The sequence below is a fragment of the Lissotriton vulgaris genome, chromosome 2_1, assembly GCF_964263255.1.
Source record: "Lissotriton vulgaris chromosome 2_1, aLisVul1.2, whole genome shotgun sequence".
In the NCBI taxonomy this organism is placed as follows: Eukaryota; Metazoa; Chordata; class Amphibia; order Caudata; family Salamandridae; genus Lissotriton; species Lissotriton vulgaris.
In genome coordinates, this window is record NC_141687.1 from 1,577,290,998 (window position 1) to 1,577,311,962 (window position 20,965).

Sequence of the window (20,965 nt, forward strand, 5' to 3'; positions counted from 1 at the left end):
CAGACAATCTCAGAAAGACGCCATAGAGTTTTGGCGTAAGGAATCACATAAGCGTGCTGAAAAGGAATTACGTAGAGAAGACAGACTTAGAGAATCAGATAAAGCACAAGAAAACGAATTAGTTTCTGAAGGGATCCGAGTAAAATCAGAGCAAGTAGACCGTGCACGAAACAATCTCGTAAACGGTATGTATCTCACGGCCGAGGGCTCGCCTGAGGCCATTTCAGAAATACCGAAAAACCTGCCGTCACCATTGGTTCCAACTAAAGTAACTCATAAGACCACTAAAGACATATTCCTGAACTCCTATCTAGAGGATGTAGCACCCGCTTACACCAATCTGCCTGTCCGCGCCCTGCCTAACGACAGGGACGGGGGTGGTAACCCGCCCCAAGATCATATTCCACCAGTACCACAACAGATTCCTCCTGTTCCACCACCTCCACCACTTCCCGTACCTAAAATTGATCTACCGAAACCACGTCTACCTGACCCTACTAAAAGACAGATTCAAGTTCAGATACAGACTCCACAGAGGGATAATGTCCAGGCTACCGCCTCAGGAGGTGCGATGGGGGGTCTCAGGACCCCGCCATTAACACACAGAGTACAACTTAGGGATATGCAGAGTCCTTTCACGTTCAAATCACCCCGCCTCGACATACTTAAAGAAAACCTTTCAGTTTGCAGATATGATCCAGTACCCGGTAAAAACGATAGAATGATGATGGCATCACTACGGTTAAGATCTGCTACGGATTTCCTGCTGTACTTTGCAGGAATGAAGGAGCGCCTAGATAGAATATATCAGTTTGTTCAGACCGGGAAAGACCCTGACAGTATTAAGGATGCCATGGAGCATCAGAAAGTTGACGTTCAAGCACAGATACTACGTTTTTTCATAAATTGCCTAATAAGAGAACGAGACAGGCCTGGGACAGATCAGAGTGAATTAGATGCAATGAACAAGTGGGGTCAAAATATATCTGAAGGAAAACACGACAAGGGGACTTGCATAGCCAGTATGTACAGGAAAATAAGAAAGGAAGTGACAGAAATACACAAAGAAGAGAAAGAAAAGGCTTCCTCCGAGGAGGAAGAAGAACCTGAAGAACCAGAAAGGACTACAGACACTATAGCGTATGTAGGTAAGGGAACTTACCTTAGGAAAGGCACTCGTCCAGAAAACGTGTGTATGTACACACGCCACTGACTAAGTTAGAACTGTTAGAAATGAAGAAACTAGTCCCGTGCCATGATAAAGACCCCGCAGGTTTTCACAGAGAACTTAAAGACATGTTACTGATGGGGGATTACACATATGAAGATATCATGAAAATGTTAAAGGTACTGCTGCCCACGGGCATCTACGAGAAATTAAAGGAAAAAGAATGGGAGGTGGGAGAGAAAAAGATTGTATGGGCGGAAATAGAAGACGAAGAGAACAAACGTGTTCCAGGGGTAGGCCTTGGGGACAAAACTAAAGCATTACCAGGTTTGATAGTACAGGTTCTGCCAAGATTGCTGGCAACAAGAAAGGAAGACTGGGATGCAATCTCAGCATGTAAACAGAAACCCGACGAAGATACTAGTGACTTCTATTCAAGATTCGAGAAATGTTTTATTATTAATAGTGGTCTTAAACCAAGTAGCGAGTCGTACCCGCATCTTTTTGTATCCAAGTTAGTTGAGAATTCCCTGTTAGCAGTTAAGAATCGTGTATACAAGGTTGAGAGTACATGGCAAGCAAATACGCCATCACAGATGTTACAAATGTTACAATACCATCAGAACAGAATTAGAGAAGAACAGGATCAGGAACAGAAAAGTATGAAAGACACGAAAATGAAAATGTTAGTATCCCAGTCGGTCCCAACCGACGGCCACAGAAAGGGTACGACCCAGACAGGTCACGCCGCAGCTCCCGTTAAAGGGACATGCAACTATTGCAAGCAGCCCGGTCACTACGTACATGAATGTCCAGTTCTGAAGCACAACATATCAACAGGTAAAACTAAAGAGAGACCGCATCCACCAAGACAAGATCAGGTCCAGCAACTGACCTCACAGAATGTACAGCCTATGCAGAACACGCAGCCTATGCATGCTTCACCTCATACAGCACAGACAGTAGCGGTATCACAGCCACAGCCCATTGCCGCGACTCAACAAGTTTCTCAACAGATGTACCAGTATGCCCAAGCTGCTTACCCCGATTACCAACGATACGCATGAAATAGCCTGGAGAGGGAGATGGGTTTGCCTCTTATTGAAATTCCTGTAGATCAAGAAGGTCCTTATGTACACAGTCAAGTATTGGGAAAAGACAGAAAGTTTTTAATTGACACAGGGGCAAGCCGCACCACAATTAGCCATGATGAAGTCCCAGGGGCACCCCTCTCAGGCTCACAGAATGTTTCCCTTGGTTTTTCAGGACAGCCCATTGTAAATGAAGTATCAGAACCAGTCCCCCTGGCCGTGGGTCCATTATCACGAGTTACAGACTTGTTACTTACGAAATCATGTCCAGAAAATCTGTTAGGAATAAAAACGTTGAAGGCTCTAGGAGCCATAATTTGCTGTTCCCCGGAGGGAGTTAGACTCTTTCTGCGGGATTTCAAGGGTCATTACGTTTTACGAGAATTCGATGTCAGATTGAAAAATGTACCAGATTACTTGTGGGCAAAAGGCCCAACTGATGTAGGCTGTATGCATATCACACCATACCGTGTTACACTCAAGACAGGAGTTGTTTTACCACGAATCAGACAATACAAGTTACCACCCGATGCTGTAGTGGCTTTACTGGAAATCATTGAAGAGCTCATTGCCCAAGGAGTGGTCGTAGAGACCGACTCCAATATCTGTAATTCACCCATCATTCCAATTCTTAAACGTACTGATCCCAATGCACCGCCAGTATATCGGCTGGTGATTGATCTGAGAGAGCTGAATAAATGCATTGTACCACAGTACCCTGTGGTCCCTGATATCTCTTCCCTATTGACTGCTATTGATTCAGAAGCAACGTTCTTCACTGTAATTGACCTTAAGAACGCTTTCTTCAGTGTACCTATTGATCCAGAGAGCCAATATCTCTTCGGATTCAGTTTAAATGGACAAAGTTTCAAATTTTCCCGCGCACCTCAAGGATTCACAGAAAGTCCCAGCATCTATAGTCAAGCACTGAAAAGACAACTAGATTGTATTCAAATGCCAGTTAACACCGCTTTACTGCAATACGTCGATGATCTGCTAATCACCGCACGAAGTGAGCCCGAATGTGAACAAGCATCACTGACAGTTTTACATTTCCTGGCCGACAAGGGACACAAGGTGTCTCCTTCGAAGCTACAATTCTGTGTTCAGCAAGTTGTGTACTTGGGTCACTTGCTGTCCAAAGTGGGGAGACAACTCACTCCCGATCGCATTCAGTTAATTGTAAATATGCCACAACCCCAGACACAAAAGGAAGTGCGGGCCTTTATAGGCCTCACCTCGTACTGCAGACAATGGATTCCTCAATATGCATTTCTAGCTAAACCACTCATCCAGTTAACGACACAGGAGGCAGCGACTTCGACTGTCCTCCCTTGGACTCAGGAACACACACAAGCCTTTGAGGAATTAAAGAGAGCATTATGTCGAGCACCAGTTTTAGCGACACCATGTTACAGCAAACCGTTTACACTTTTTGTTACAGAACGTGATGGCACAGCATTGTCTGTCCTCACCCAAGATCAAGCAGGTTCACATAAGCCTTGTGCTTATTTTTCAAGTACATTGGATTCAGTAGCCCAGGCACTCCCTGCGTGCTTAAAGTCGGTAGCAGCAACAGCATTAGCAATCAGACAGAGCGATTCAATTGTTTTAGGCCATCAGTTAACAGTACAAGTTCCACATTCTGTAGAGGTTCTTTTAAACAGAACCCAGACTCAGCACTTGACTATAGCACGACTGACAGGTTACGAATTAACGCTATTCCAGCCACACATAGAAATCAGACGCTGCAGCATTCTGAACCCCGCAACGCTGTTACCTTCAAATATGACAGATCCAGCCCCGCATGATTGTTTAGAGATCATTAATGCAGTAACAAAGCCTCGACGAGACTTAACAGATGTTCCACTGACAAATCCGGACCTGACACTTTATGTGGATGGTTCATGTATGAGAACAAGTACAGGAGAATTAGTGGCCGCGTATGCAGTGACCACTGAAACTGAAATAAAAGAAACACATCGTATTGACACACTGTCCGCTCAAGCGGCCGAGCTTATTGCTCTGACCCGAGCCTGTATATTAGCCAAAAACAGAAATGTCAACATATACACTGATTCCCGTTATGCGTTCGGAGTTGTACACGACTTCGGAATGTTATGGCAAGAACAAGGTTTTCTGACCTCTCATGGTGCCAAGATCCAACACGGTCCCCTCATTCAAGCACTGTTAGAAGCAATACATCTGCCTTCAGGCATATCCGTCATGAAGTGTAAAGCACATACTAAAGTTACAGATTCTGTTTCCCAAGGTAACGACCTGGCAGATCAGACAGCAAAACATACAGCACTGACTCACACCCAGACAACTGACATGACAAAGACAATAGGACCGACAAATTGTATGACAGTCAGAGATCCCACACTAGATGTTATCGATATTCAGACACATGCCACCCCGGATGAAATAAAGAAATGGATTGAACTAGGAGGGATCCAGACAGATCAAGGTTGGATGACAAAGGGAAAATCTACATGGTTTCTCCCTGATTCTATGGTTCAAGTCATGATCAATACAGCACATAGTCCAGCACATCTAGGAGAGAAAGCAATGTTAGACAGTTTACAAAATCTTTGGAGCAATAAACACTTACGAGCAGCAGCAAAACAGAAAGTGCGTACTTGCATGATCTGTTGTCAGTTCAATCCAGGTAAAAGCGTCCCTGTAGAGCAAGGTGGATTTCATCCTCCCGATCACCCTTTTGAAGTCCTCCAGATGGATTATATCCAGATGGACCGTTGTCGAGGATTCAAATATGTCCTCGTAATTGTTTGTGCACTGTCCCGTTGGACCGAAGCATATCCAGTCCCAGATTACACTGCTCCGACCACTGCCAGGCAGCTGGTTCGTGAATTCTTCCCACGGTACGGCATGCCTCGTGTCGTGTACTCAGATAACGGTCAGCCATTCTCATCGAATTAATGAAGCAAGTTTCCTTGCTGCTAGGATATCAATGGAAATTCCATTGTGTCCGACATCCCGAAATCGCAGGCCTTGTAGAAAGGCATAATCAGACATTAAAAACCCGCCTTGGAAAAATATGTCAAGAGAAAGGGGTCGACTGGATAGTCGCCCTGTCAGTGGCACTGTTCTATATGAGAATGGTGGCCCACTCGAGATCAGGACTATCCCCGTACGAAGTGGTTTTTGGTAGACCACCGAATATGTGGGGGACGCCCATTCCTAAGAAAATTACTGATGTTGATTGCAATATGTTGACAGATTACCTTGCCTCCTTGATGTCTGCACTCCAATCATGTCGTTCACAGGTTGCCGCAGCCTTCCCTGACAACACTGATGTAAAGCCGCATGATGTCCGTCCAGGCGACCTGATTTTAATAAGGAACTTTGACAGGAAAAGTCCGCTGGAGCCCCGCTGGAAAGCACCGAAGACCGTTCTACTTACTACGAGGACAGCGGTGAAAGTGGAGGGCAGAAAGGGGTGGATCCACACGAGCCATATCAAACTATGCAATGAACTGAAACCAGACCCAGGCTCGTCCACCCCTTCCAAAGACTGTATCGAGCCCAGTGACTTTAAAGTTTCCGACCGAGAGAAAACTCCCCAAGAAGAGTACAGATCAAAGCTCCGATCTAGCAAGTCAGACAGTTTAATTGTTTAAGTCCTCCCCTAGGTGAATCGGTTAAATAGTTTCTGACATGTATCCCCTAGATCGAGATAGAGAGAGAGAGAGACAATTCAAGAAACGTACATACTGTAAATCACTGCGTAGTCACTGTATAGTGACATTGTTAATAATGTTTTTTCTAAGTATTCTAATCATTGTTGCAAGTATATTACTTCCTATCTACTGTCCTATTTTCAAGCGTGAACAATCTGCTTACAATGTTTCTGCTGAACACTCTTTTAGCGAGTTACCTCCACATGAACTTTCTTACAGACTCGCGCTGCGCAACAACACTTTCATTAGTATGCTACACCATTCCCATCAGACTAATAATGCTACAAACTGCTGGATATGTGGCCGACTCCCTCCCTACCAGAATTACAAGGGAGCTCTGCCCCTCTTTCCGTATCCGTTCACTCACAACGGCTCCTGTGGTGCATGGTTTAAAATAATTAATTCCTTAGATCCTGATATTGCTGTTTCCGACGGGAGCTGGGTTTGGGGAAACTTGAACTTAGTTCTGCTCAACATCTGTTACCCTGATAAGGAGGGACTCCCCACTAGAATAGGAACTGATCTAGAAAATGAAGTATATGGTTTAAGTAATTACACAATTAACCTTATGATTCTTACTGTTGAATCCGAAGCTGCACCAGTTCTGCCCGCTATGTCAGTATTACCAGTCACTGGTGAATTATGTGTCAGGAAGAAAGGTTCAGTACACTTAGGTCATAGTAAATGTACTACTGTGGTCGAATTCAGTGATCATGGTAAATCGTCCTTTAAAGCTACCCGTCATTCTTATTTTGTTTGTGGTCATACCGCATACATACGTCTACCTCCAGATTGGGATGGTACCTGTTATATTGCATTCCTTCTGCCACCTGTTTTTCTAGCTCCTCCTGATTATCACAGAAATATAAATCTAGTAAAGAATAGACTCAGAAGAGATATTCCGCTTGTCGACTACACCGAAACGGCATGGGAACAGTACACCGATTTTAATAAAGGATTCTTTTTCTTTTTAGGCCCTGTCCAAAATAGTAAACTAATACGCAGATTAACTAGAACACTTGAAGCAGTAGTGAATGAAACTGCCTCCGCCCTAGGTAACTTAACCGAAGAACAGTCCGCCATGCGGGTTGTTGTCCTTCAGAATCGTCTTGTTATTGACGTCATCTTGGCAGATAGAGGTGGAGCCTGTAAGGTCATCGGGTCAAGTTGCTGTGTTTTCATTCCAGAAAACGCGCCATCTGTATACAAAGCTATTACACGTCTTCATAAAATTGCTAATCTGATACATCAGAATCCAGGCACCTGGACTTGGTCCGGTTGGTTCTGGACAACGTTAACAGCTTGGGGATGGAAGATCCTATCCTTCCTAGGCATTGGCCTAGTCCTAGTATTCAGTTGCTGCCTATGCTTGCAGTGTGGGCCAGCGATTTGTGGACTGTGCGCCACTTCATGCATTGAACATTCCAGTTTTCTTTCAAGACGTGAAAGAAAGAAAGAAGAGCAAATGATGTTACAAGAACAAACTGATCGATTCATGAGGATCGATATATCATAAAGGGTCCGTAGGGAACAAGGAGGTGTAGTGTAGTTCCTAGTTTCCCACTAGGCCCTGCGCATTGGAATAACATAAACAGTAGTATCGACGTGGAACTGCGGATATTCCAGGCCTCCACTGACTATGCTAAACTTAATTGGGTTGTGTTACCAACTAGCTCAGAGGTCACTGGAAACTTTCTTCTCTGCATAGGAAGTGATCAGCTTCCTTGGCACAGACAAGAAGGGATTCAGCTTTCCAACAACCGTGCAACATGACAACTTTGCTCCTCAGATCAAGAGTCGATCTCTAGGGTCGTGTGAAACAATAGACACAGATTTCACTCAGTCAGTCTAGTGCAGTTTACTTTCACAGTATGTAGAGAATAGAGAGACGGGCGTTTATCAATAAAGGGTTAACATTTATTGAACAGTCTTTCTTCTCGTACAAGAGAAATGTATTGCCACAATTGCAATAACTGTTATTATAAAAAGTACGTACAGTAAGATAAGTATTGCGAAATAGAACTGTAAAAGCATTGATATGGTTTCTTAGCCATACAATGGTTTAAAAGTAATAAAACATATATACAGTCATATATACATTAGGCTAACATACTCAACTGGTGCTTCTAACTAAGCCTACCCCAGTGTGCCTGACCTAAGCCTAACACGTGAGAAGGGGGAGTAAGTAAGTAGCTTAAGTTAAGTTGGTTTTGCCAAGGTTTGTTTCAAGAATTCTCGTCTAAGGGTTTAGTCAACACCATACCTCTGAATAGAATGATGGAGGATTGGTATCTCCTTCAGGGGTCTCTCTCGATATCCCAGTCACCTGCGAGGGTAAACTGGAAGCGCCGGGACTGGATTTCTCTGCACGAGAAAGGCAGCGGCTTCTCTCAGCGCGTCGAGGAAGGAGGGGTGACAGCGTCCGCGGGCAGCTGGGCTGGATGTCTTCGCAGAGGACGGCTGCACGGCTCCTCAAGCGTACTGCACCATAGGTCGCGCTGTAGCGGCGATAATGGTAATCAGCAGCTTCACCACCACAGGATAGCAGGCTGCAGCGACAGAGTGTTAGTTGTTACCAACACGGGGTCATGCAGGCAGCTGGCATCAGCAACAGGTTCGCTCTCACATTGCTTAAGGCAACGTTGGTAATATTTATACCTGACAGGTGCCGGGTTTGACGCAAGTTTGCTGGACATAAGACGTCAATTAAAGATGTCACTAGGAAGTGACAGTTATCAGTTGCTCATTAGAGTTCCATTACTAATCAAAACATAGCAAGCGGGGATTTCCAGGTTTGCTGAGTTTTTATCTTGTTGAAGAACTCGGAGTGTTATCTAGGAATATCAGATAGTGACTGCTGCTCTGTCATTGCACTAATTGGTCGCAAAGGAAGTAGCAGAGAGTCATGCTGGAATGTGGCTCTGTTCGTGTGAGGCCAGAGATGACTTTTCAGAAAATCGTACTTGAACGGTTATGCCAATATAGGGAATAAATGGATTTATAGCCGAATAGGGGCATAAGGTCACAGTATCGATCAGGAACCTAGATAAGCACGCAACAGAGGGAATGAGGAAATATAAATTTTATGGTCAAGTTGTGTTCCCTAGCGTGTACCCCACCGTCTCCATGTACCAGCTTAAAGTGCATGTAACTTCCCTCCTGTGCCAGCTATGAAGACGCAAATACATTTGCGTCCAACGTTAACATGTCCTCTTTCAGACCCACCCTGAATGGGTTGAATAGTCCGTTCCTAAGTATGCTATGCCAACGTCTTTTTGTAATGTACTTTACACGTTTTTCAGCTCTGGCAAAGTAGGCCCTGAATTTCTGCCATCGAGCCTTTTTTCTGGCTTCTGATTCCGAAAGCCTCAGCCCAGGCTGCCTCTGTACCCGTGAACTCTGACTTACTTCCAGCGCGGCCCACCGCGTTTAGCTCAGCCTGCTGCCTGCCAAGACTGACTACAACCTTCGAATTATCTGTTCCGCTCCTCGAAAATACATTCCTGCCTACTAGTTTAAGTAAACATCCCCCAGCTGCAGAGCCAAAGGGCCGGCCTGTCTCCATGCAAGTAATTCATAGCCACTGTTACCATGCTCCCATGGAAGGCCCCCATGCTACTCATGCAGACACTCAGGCGCTTATACACGCACTCACAGTCAGTATAGAATAGCTTCTGCCCCAGAGACCTTTTCCGTTCAGATAATATGGTTCCCAAACATCAGATATCAGATATGATAGAAGTACGAGTTGATCTGACATGCCAGACTTCTGTCTCTTTCCGTCAGTGTAAATGTCAAGCCCCCTGCACCCTCCAGTTTCACGTCAATCACACGTCATGCAGCTGCGCGCGCATCCAAACCTCTGATTTCTGCTGACATTGCAACATTTCTGTTTAAGTGCCACCCCCTTGTGACACCTACTTGTGACGTTTCTAACACACACCTCTAGTTCACGCCTAGTCCACGCCTTCTGATTACGTACTAGTAACACGTGGATGCTGTTATCTTGTCTTCTCTCAGCTGTTACACCTCCTATATTGGTTTCTATGGTGTAAATTAAGTATATAAGCTATGTATTGTCAATAAAACTTGGCTCTATCCCTTCCTGGACCCTGTGTGGTGCCAGGAACCTGATATCCAGTTCCGGAACGATTCCTTTTTAAGGAATAAAACCCCTAAGAACTCTAACACCACGGACTCTGTTTCTTTCTTTCCGATTGAGTTATTATTGATTAAGTACTTACCTGCATAGAAATTAAGACGGTAAATCATATATTTACAACAGTTGTAAAGGAATAGGACCCAAATAGTAAAGTGGAAATTGCTACAGTTGTTCTCTTTTACAGGAAGAATATGCAAGAATAATTGCAGTCCGGTCCAGCAGAAAGAAGCAGTAGCGTTTTTCTCTTTTCTCCCAATCCCCTTTTCCCCCTCTTTGCTGCCAGGATCTATATGCCCTTGGTATCATAGTTTGGGAATAGAGGAATAAGCATCGGCCCCTGCGGAAGCTTGAAGTTCTGGAACAGGTACTCAACAGATTGAAGCATGGCCGGACTTGCTACCAGGCAGTTTGGAATGCTGCTGAGCTGGGGCTGATTTCGTTCATGGAGACCTGCGTGTGCTAAACAAAATTAATTTTGCTTTAATTATTTCAAAGCACACGCAGGTCTCCATGAACGAAATCAGCCCCCACCGCAGTGAAATCAGCCCCCAGCTCTGCAGCATTCCAAGCTGCCCTGTAGTCAGTCCGGCCCTGGATTGCAGTGCCCTTCCAACATACTTCCGCCCGAGCAGGATGGCTGAAGAGATAGATTTTAAGACTCTAGTGACAGTTTTAGATAAAATACAGGCACAATTAAGTGATGAAATGTAAGAGAGCAAATCGCTTAGAGAGGAAATTAGAAGGTCTAGCCAAGAGACCCAGTTTTTGCTACAAAGATTAGAAGAGTTGTCCGCTAGTTCAGCCTCTTGTACAAAGGAAAATTAGTAATAGATCTTTGCACCTGCACCCTTGGCTGCAGAATTAACCACTCAGGTTATTCACGCCATGTCTCCCACCATTCCACTAGCGGCTCCCGAGAGGTTTAGTGGGGATCTTAATAAGGCCCAAACTTTTCTCACACAATGCTCTTTACATTATCTCTGCAAGCCAAATATATTTAAGGAGGATCAGTCAAAGGTGGCTTTCATGTTGTCCTACCTGAGCGGAGACGCCGCAGCTTGGTCGATGCCATTAGTAAATAACAATGATCCCATACTCTATGATTTTGATGAGTTTAAAATATAATTTTTGAGAGTTTTTGATAGAAGGTCCGTCTCGCAAACCACAGATAACGAACTGTTGGATTTAAAACGTAAATAGAGACTTGGTTGCATATTTGGCGCAATATAATAAGTTAATTGTGGAAACTACTTGGCCCGAAGCCAAAAGAGCTTCACTTTTTTATTGTGGCCTCAAGTATGAGCTAAAGGACGGTTTGGCACAGATACCAAAACGACCAACTGAGGTTTCAGAATTATTAGATTTAGTCCTACAAATTGACCAGAGCGAGAAAAGGAGTGAGCGGCGGAAGGAGGTGAAATATTTTCCTCCCCGTTTTGACCGAATCAAATTCGAAAACACCAAGATCAAAGAAACACTTTCAGAAGAAGAACCTATGCAGATCAGTTTGGTGCGAGGTCCTCTTTCCAAAGAGGAAAGAGAGAGAAGACTAAATGGCAAGTTATGCATGTATTGTGGAGATTCGGGGCAATTTGTAAAGGAGTGCTCCAAGAAACCAAGGAATAATACGTCCGTAAAAGACAGGCTCCACTAGTAAGAGGAGTTGCTCTGGTTGGAGCTAAGGAAAAGTCAACTCCTGATCCTCAGCTAGTGGTTAATACATTACAATCTTCGGCTCCTCATCTAACGTTGGGAAGCTCAATTGAGTTTGGTAGTGCTAAGTTGAATGATGTCTCCGTAATGATTGACTCTGGAGCCACAGGGAATTTTTGTGACATTGGCTTTGCTAAAAAGTTGGGAGTCGAATTTGTAAAGAAGCAAAGACCAGAAGCTGTTTGTGCGGTTAATGGAACCAATCTGTCATCCGGCCCTATAATGCATGATACTGAGGTGATTAGATTAACTGGACCAGGCAATCATATCAGCATTTTGAGATTTAATCTCATTGATGCACCTCAGTTTCAGTTAATTTTGGGGCTACCCTGGCTCACAGAACATAATCCTTGAATAGATTGGTCCAAGAGAACTATAGAAATGGATTCGGAGTATTGCCAGAGTCATTGCCACAAATGGAGGTCTGACATCTCATCTGCTTCATCATCACAATATTTGGCTAGTCAAGCCAAATCAATTTGTGTAATGGAAACCCAAGAGATTCCATGGAGTACTTGGATTTAGCTGCAGTTTTTGATGAGAAGGAAGCTAATAAATTGCCTCCACATGACTGTAAAATAGAACTGGAACCTGGTTCCTCTTTACCCTGTAGTAGCATTTATGCCCTCTCAGAAAAAGAGAACCAACATCTCAAAGAGTATCTAAAGCAATACCTGGCTAATGGCTTTATCCGTCCTTCTCAGTCACCCGTATCTTCCTCTATTTTTTTTATTCCAAAGAAGGATGGAAGCTTGATCAGTTCAAATGCCAGCAAGATAGATCTACATTTAAATCAAGGTCCATTCCTCTATACTTCTATTTGCCCATAGTTAAACATTATCCGTTGTTCCTTATCTGTGATATTTATCCTTTATTCTTTGTTATAAGGCATATTCTAGAATTTTTCTCTATGTACCTACAAAAAACGGCTTCATGTCTTTAGGACAAAAAAACGATAAGAATGACTAGACCAGCATTTAACCACTGTTTAATATGATTAAATTGTGAATGTTTTTATAAAAATTGTTTATTTTATTATAGATTATAAATTTGATGGTACTTTCCTGACGAAGACACCTAGTGTCGAAATGCGTTGAAGAAATCGTCTCTACCTCAACTTTATGAAATCTTTTTAATGTATTTTATGTATCTTGATTGTACTGCAATTTGTGTTCAAAATATACATGTCTTTTATATAATTTTCAGCAATGTACATTTGAAATGTATTATAAATCTTGTTGTTTTTATACCATACGTTCACTTTAATTCAGTGTTGTTACTGGTTTGCTGGTTTTCATTGTATTGTTTAACTTTGGTTTGCCTGGGTTGTTATTTGTCAATATATAATTTTTGCCCTGACCCAGGAAACAGATCCTAATTCAGGGGGTCCTTGTTGTTTACAATTGGAAGCTTGAGAATCTGCATTGATTATCAAGCCTTAAATTCTGTTACCAAGAAAAATAGATACCCGTTACCTTTAATTTCTGAGTTGTTAGGCCAGGTCAAAGGGGCACAAGTGTATACAAAACTGGATTTGAGGGGGCTTACCATCTAGTTGGCATGGCTGAAGGGGATGAATGGAAGACCGCATTCTGATCCAGATTGGGCCTATTCGAGTACCAAGTCATGCCCTTTGGTCTCTGTAACGCTCCTGCTGCCTTCCAGCATTTTGTAAACGATGTCCTGAGGGAGTATTTGGAACGTTTTGCAGTCGTCTACATTGATGAAATCCAAATTTTTTCCCAAAATATGCAGGAACATATTCAGCATGTGTGAACAATCTTGAAGAAGCTCTTGGAACACCAAGTATTTGTGAAACTGGAAAAGTGCGTTTTCAATTCCAGCCAAGTGGAATTTTTGGGTTTCGTTCTTTCAGCAGATGGAGTTTCCATGGATGAGGCTAAAGTGAAGACGATCAAGGAATGGCCATCTCCTCGGAATGTAAAACAAGTACAGAGTTTTATTGGATTCGCCAATTTTTACAGACGTTTCATCAAAAACTTTTCAGAGAAGGTGTCTCCACTAACTCGGCTGATGAAGAAAGGAGCAAAATTTGATTGCACTGTCGATACAGAAAGAGCCTTTAGTGAGTTAAAGGAAGTCTTTACCTCAGCACCAGTACTTATGCATCCCAATCCTGAGGAGCCTTTCTTTGTTGAAGATGATGCTTCCAATTTGGCTTTTGAGGGAATTTTATCTCAGAGAGATGGTTCTACCGGTCAGCTTCACCCCTTTGCTTATCGGTCTCGTAAATTAACGCCAGCTGAGTTGAATTACTCCATTGCCTATAAGGAGTAATTGGCTGTCAAGGATGCTTTTCAGGAGTGGAGGCACTATCTGCTGGGTGCTCGGAATGAGGTTACTGTGTTTACAGACCAACAGAATCTTCAGTTTTTTAAATCAGCTCAAACTCTGACTCCCAGGCAGTTGTGCTGGTCACTATTCTTTGCAGATTATAATTTTGTGTTAATTTATAAGCCAGGCTCCATCAATGGTAAGGCAGATGCGTTATCACATTTGGATATTGGGGACGATTCTCCAGTATTTGGAAAAGGAGCTAATGATTCAAAAGGAAAAGATCATTGGCGTGATTCTATTTCCTGAATTGGAAAGGCTGTTGGATCAGGAGCTTGCATCCTTAAACCTTGAAGAATGGGTTAAATTAGGTGATAATCGTGAGGTGAAGGATGGCCGACCATATTATCAAGGAAAACTTTTTATTGCCAATGAAGAACTTCAAACTATGATTATTCAGCACTCTCATGATGACTTGTTGGCAGGACACAAAGGAGTGAAGAAGACGCTGGAATTAGTACAGTGTGATTTTTGGAGCCCATTCATGGAAGCTCAGGTGGGACAATATGTAGCCTCTTGCGAGCAGTGTTTTAAGGGAAAATCTGTTAGAATGGCCCCACAAGGTTTACTACTTCCTTTGGCCCCGGCTCCTTATCCGTGGCATGCCGTTTCCATGGATTTCATTGTAGAATTACCTTCCAGACAGGGTCTCTCTGTCATTTGGGTGGTAGTGGATCATTTCACCAAGATGAGTCATTTTGTTCCTTTAAAATCTATTCCAAATGATACTCAATTAGTGTCTCTGTTCACCCAACATGTAGTTAAGACACATGGAATTCCAAAGGTGGTTATTTCTGATCGGGGTTCCCAGTTCTTCTCTCATTTCTGGAGGTCATTTTTGAAGAGATTGGATATCGACTCTCGTTTGTCTTCCAGTTTCCACCCAGAGATGGATGGCCAAACAGAAAGAGTTAATCAGGAATTGGAGCAGTATCTGCGCTTGTTCCTGATGGATCGAGAAGGAGAGTGGCCAGATATCATTTCGGCAGTAGAGTTTGCTTCTAATAATGCAGAGCATTCTTCCACTGGGTACACTCCTTTTTATTTAAACTCTGGTAGGCATCCTAACACATTTGTAGGAAGACAGGAGAGTGAAATTCCCGCGGTTGAGGAAGTAGTTCAGAATCTTCAAAAGGTTTATCAGAAAGCTACAGACAATATAATCAAGGCCAAAGCTTCCTATAAGAAACAAGCAGACAAGAGGAGGCGTTCTAGTCCAACTTATGAGTCTGGGGAGGAGGTTTGGATTTCTACACGTAATCTGCATTTAAAGGGAAATCCGAAGTTTCTGCCCAGGTTCATTGGACCTTTCTTGGTGGAAAAAATGGTAAATCCAGTTTGTGTTAAGGTTCGACTTCCTCAGAAGTTTCGAATCCATTCTGTGTTTCATGTTTCATTATTAAGAAAGAGTCCTCCAAAACTTAGAAAGAAGGGTCCCCCGATACCTATCCAGATTCAGTCAGAGGAAGAGTTTGAAGTTAAGCGGATAATAGACTCAAGGTTCAAGAAGGGACAGCTGTTCTATCTGGTGGATTGGAAAGGTGTCGGTCCAGAAGAGAGAACTTGGGAGTCAAAGATCAATTTGCAGCCCCCCCGATTGATTAGAGAATTTCACAAGAGGCACCCTAATAAAACCAAGGAGGTGGAGGGAAGAGTTTTGGTGGGGGTACTGTCGGGGTTGGTCATGCAAAATCCTCTGTGAATCTACGGTTCCTCCCAGTTGCCTCTAAAATGCATCTGAATCGTTATAGCATCATTACAAAATACCTACTCAAACGATGGGGTTGATGTTCATTTAAAAGCCGAACTATTCGTGTGAGGCGGAATTCCAAAATGGCCAACATTTGCTAAGGTTGCCGGTCTAGTGTTTTCAGACCATTTCGAGCACAGCTGTGCTCGCGGTTCCTCGTAATCCAGAGAGTTTGGGATCCGTGAGTTTTTTCAAGGATTCCTTGTGGGCAGTGTTCGGATATCGCGGCTGCGGTAAGTTCCTATCTATATTTAGTAGCCAGGATTGTTCCAGAACATTTCCTAAATAGCGTTTTCTTTCTGGAATAGTATACTGTAAAACGCTTTCTGCAGCTAAGACTATCCCTTAATTTAAAGACTTTGGGCTTTCAACTTTACCTTGTGTTATTTTCAGTTCCTGGTTGCACAGAGACTTGTTTTACTAAGACATTGAGTTGACAGTGTATGGTATGAAAATAATATCGTACTACTATCAGTTGGAGATTCTTTTTCTTTGGAACCCAACATCAGAAATTCCCTGAGGGCTTGACATTGTGGAAAATATTGGGGGTGTTTTAAAAATCGGCACTGACACAGACCCCACCGGAGGGGAGACATTAAGACTACAGCACCCAGCATGCCGCTCACTGGACGGTGGATGCATTAACGGGAGAAAAGAGGCTGGAATCTGATTCATGTTTTTGCTGCTCCCCCGGCCCTATGAATAAGATGCATGCGCATCGAAACGCGTCAGGGATTGTCATTTGTTTGGGAAGGTGACCCGGTTTCAAAAATAAAGTTCTGTTGAGCTGTCCTCGTGTGGAATGGCGTCTTTGAGCTCAGAGGCAACTTTGGGAAATGTTTCAACACGGCAGCCTCGGCAGTGGAAGATTGCACTGCCTGGTTGATTGGAAACAGGTCTGTGTGGCTGTCAAGGAATAGCAGCCTCCTTTCAGCACATGAGGAACCTTCATTGTGAAACTGGAGCATTTTTCTGAGGCCCACTAGAGGGCTTGACATTGTGGAAAATATTGGGGGTGTTTTAAATATCAGCACTGACACGGACCCCACCGGAGGCGAGACATTAAGACTACAGCACCCAGCATGGCGCTCACTGGAGGGTGGATGCATTAACGGGAGAAAAGAGGCTGGAATCTGATCCATGTTTTTGCTGCTCCCCCGGCCCTATGAATAAGATGCATGCGCATCGAAACCCGTCAGGGATTGTCATTTGTTTGGGAAGGTGAGCCGGTTTTCAAAATAAAGTTCTGTTGAGCTGTCCTCGTGTGGAGTGGCGTCTTTGAGCTCAGAGGCAACTTTGTGATATATATATATATATATATATATATATATATATATATATATATATATATATATGTATATCACCTACTGGCAGTCGCCAGTAGGTATATATAGTTAGGATTTTTTCTCTATGGAACTTTTGAAAATTCTATGCCTAATAACTTTGGCGTTTGTGGACGAAATCGGCTGAAATGTTCAGGAAAATGGCACATTTTGTTTCTGAGCAGCCCCTAAAAATTTGGGGGGGTTTCGTCAAGGGGGGCAGAGAAAAAAGGGGGTCCCAAAACGCGTTTTTCCCATTCATTTTTCCATAGGGCGTTTGGCCTCACTTTTAGCTCGAACGGCTGAATGGATTTGTACGAAACTTGGCAAAATTGTAGGGACTGTTAGCCCGATGTGCCTTTGCTGGGTCTCAATATATGTGCTCCAGTGGATTTTGAGAAATTAACGTTTTAAAAAACAGATATATCTGTGACAGCGTCCCGGGTAGCGCTCCGGTTCGCGAACTTTTTGCGTAACGGAGCTTTGCGAAGCCAAGCTGATTGGCTCTCCGGCGTCTGTCAACATTCTAAACAGTCCGGTGCGGCTGCCATCTTGTCTCTCGGTAGGATCGAGAGACAAGAAGAGGAGAAAAACAAAGGGCGAATTTAATGAAAGGGGGCAAGGTAGACCCTTCTTGACCCCCTAGGAATGATTTTGGGGTTATTAAAGGGTCCCCTGGGGCAAATAAAAAAAATTTGATTTTTTGCGGAAGAAGCGCTTTCTGGTTCGCGAACCGGGTAGCGAATCGGGACGCCAAACGGGAATTCGCCATTTTGTGTTTCGTTTTAATTAAATTACAAGATGGAGGAAAAACAATGTGATTAATGGGTATAAGGGGGTACGGGAGACGTATCCTGACCCCCTATGTTTTCTGAGGGTGGCTGAGGATGCTCATATATGTTGATACTTGTCTTCCAGCGGCTGCGCGTGAGCTTTTTTTTTTTTTTTTTTGCTGCGTGACGTCTGTTAACGTTCGATTCGAAGGAAATCAGGAAGTGTTGACCGCCATTTTGACACTGCGAGTGAATATATTGTTAAAAATAATTGTTATAAATTAATCCGTATTGATAAACATTGTCTGCGCCATCTTGCTTTTTTTCCAATGCCACACTTTTGTCGTGCACGGCAGCCATTTTAGATGCCTTGACCAGACCCACTCTCTGCACGTCGCCGATCCTCAGCATGGCTCCCCACCCTCGCAAGCATCTCCCCCACGCACTGGTCACCCCCGCTCTCTCTCTCATGCATGGGCCATAAACCTCCCCCCATCTGCGCTGTTCTTCCCTGAGAATCACACCCTGTGCCCGCCCGACACCTCCCTTTCACCCTATTCACTACCGCACCCTCTGACACTCCTCTTCCTCTGTGTGTAATTGTCCAGGCCGGTCCTAGGCTATCACCTAGCCGTGCGGATGTAGTTTATGGCCCCAACTTTAAAGAATCACCCCTGTTCAAAGGAGTTACAGTAGATCAAGGCCCCCATCTCATGAGATCCGTCACAGCACATGCGTTCCTACTATCTGATAACCATCCTGTATTGTGATTGGGGAGGGGATTCTCACTGTGAGGGTGTGTGGGACCGAGCCTGAAGCGGAAGATTCCAGGGATGCCTCTTTGTACATCAAAGTTTTTACAATTATGTGCCACATTAAAAATATATAGCACTCCAACAAAGTAGTAGGATTATAAAACTTTAATAACTTATAAATATATACAACGCAACAAAAACAGTAAACACATTAAAAAAAAAAATTGAAAAAAGAAGCAACAATGGTCAGTAGCTGTCTTTTGTGCGAATAGTCCCAAGGCAGCACAACGTGCTGAGTTCTGGACGGCACCCAGGTGATGTCACCTGGGTGCCGCACTGGTTTTTGGTATCCTACAATGCTGCTCCGAAAAACGGCGTGGGGCGCCCCGGGGGGGAGGCCTCGTCAGTAGCGGTCTGTTGTGCGAATAGTCCCAAGGCAGCAGAACGCGCTGAGATGTGGATGGCATCCAAGTGATGTCCAGTAAGTTGCCGCACTGGTTTTGGTATCCTACAATGCTGCTCCGAAAAACGGCGTGGGGCGCCCCGGGGAGGGGGGCTGCGTGAACGGGCCTCCCCAGGTGGAGGCTCGTCTGCTGTAGTGGGGCGCCCCTTTACCGTTTCAGTTGCCATTCCGCCCGCTTTTGGTACACTGTGCCAAAATCCGCCATTCAGCTGAGTTGCGCCCACTCTTGCGGTGCAGCGATAGGCGGCTGCCACAGGACTCTCAAAATGGCGGCAGGCTCTTCGGATTTGGGCCTGGTCCACTAAAATGGCCCTGGGACACCTTGGAACTCGGACGCTTGTCTGCTAGGGCTTGGGCCCCATTCTCGAAAGCGTCCCCTCAGCCTTGAAGATTCTACAAAAGTCTTGGGGGCCCCCGACTCCCGCAGGCTTCCGGTGGGGAGCGGCTGCCATGATTGCTTACGGAATGGCCACGACGGAGCTACGAGATGGTGATGCTCTCATGCTGACACCAGCTTCAGTCTGAAACATCCAGAAACACTGTAGACTATCAATTTGATGAGTTCCGGTGGAGCTCCAACGTGACCCGGTAGGGAAGAACTTGCCCTCCCCTTTTTTGAGTGATGGTTCTTGTTGCCTGTCCCCTCTGTTGTCATCTAACAGAACCTTTTTGGATTGCCGAGTGAGAAAAAGAAAGGTGGGGCTTTCATCGTTTGGGAAAAAAAAATGTTTTAATCCAATGAAAAGTGTTATTTTTAGGTCATATGATCAAGCCTTCCATCATTAGGAAACCAAAAGTAAAATGAACGAATGAAATTTTTTTAAAACAAGTTACATGACCTGTTATGCGGCTTTGGGCTATAAAAAGCCCAAAAAAATCCGTTGGCCCGTGAGGCGGCGTCAGTAGCGGACCGATGTGCGAATAGGCCGAAGGCAGCACAATGCGCCGAGATCCGGATGGCACCGAGGTGGTGTCCAGCAAGTTACCGCACTGGTGTGGCCATCCTACAATGCTGCGCCGAAAGTCACCGTGGGGTGCCCTGTTGGCCTGTGAGGTGGCGTCAGTAAGTGGGGGCTGTTTGAGGATCTGACTGCATTGGAAAGCAATGGGATGCGGTGCCTCGCCCCCAAGATGGAGGCTTCTCGGCTGCAGTGGGGCGCCCCTTGGTGTTTCACTCGCTATCCAGCTGAGTTGCGTCTGCACTTGCGGCTACAGTAGGCCGAAGGCAGCACAACGCGCCGAGATCTGGATGGCACTGAGGTGGTGTCCAGCAAGTTGCCGTACTGGTGTGGCCATCCTACAATGCTGCGAGGGGCGGGAGGCGCCGCAAATGAGCCTCTCCCGCCTTTCCAGGTGGAGGCACTTCATCTGCAGTGGGGCGCCGTCTAGCTGAGTTTCGCCGTCCGCTCTTGCTGCTACAGCGATAGGCGGCTGCAACAGGACTCTTAAAATGGCGGCCTGTTCTTTGGATTTGGGCCTGGTCCACTAAAATGGCCCTGGGACACCTTGGAACTCGGACGCTCGAATTTTTTTCCTTTCCTCCACATGCAAAAAAGGTAAATGCCTGGTACGTTACCTGCCTCATCTGCCACGATGTACTCTCCAGAGGAACTGAAAAAAAATATAGTTATGGTAATTATACCATGCATCGTCATATGGAGAGGTGACACCCGATTAATTATAGTGCTGTCCAAATTCAAGAATTGGTG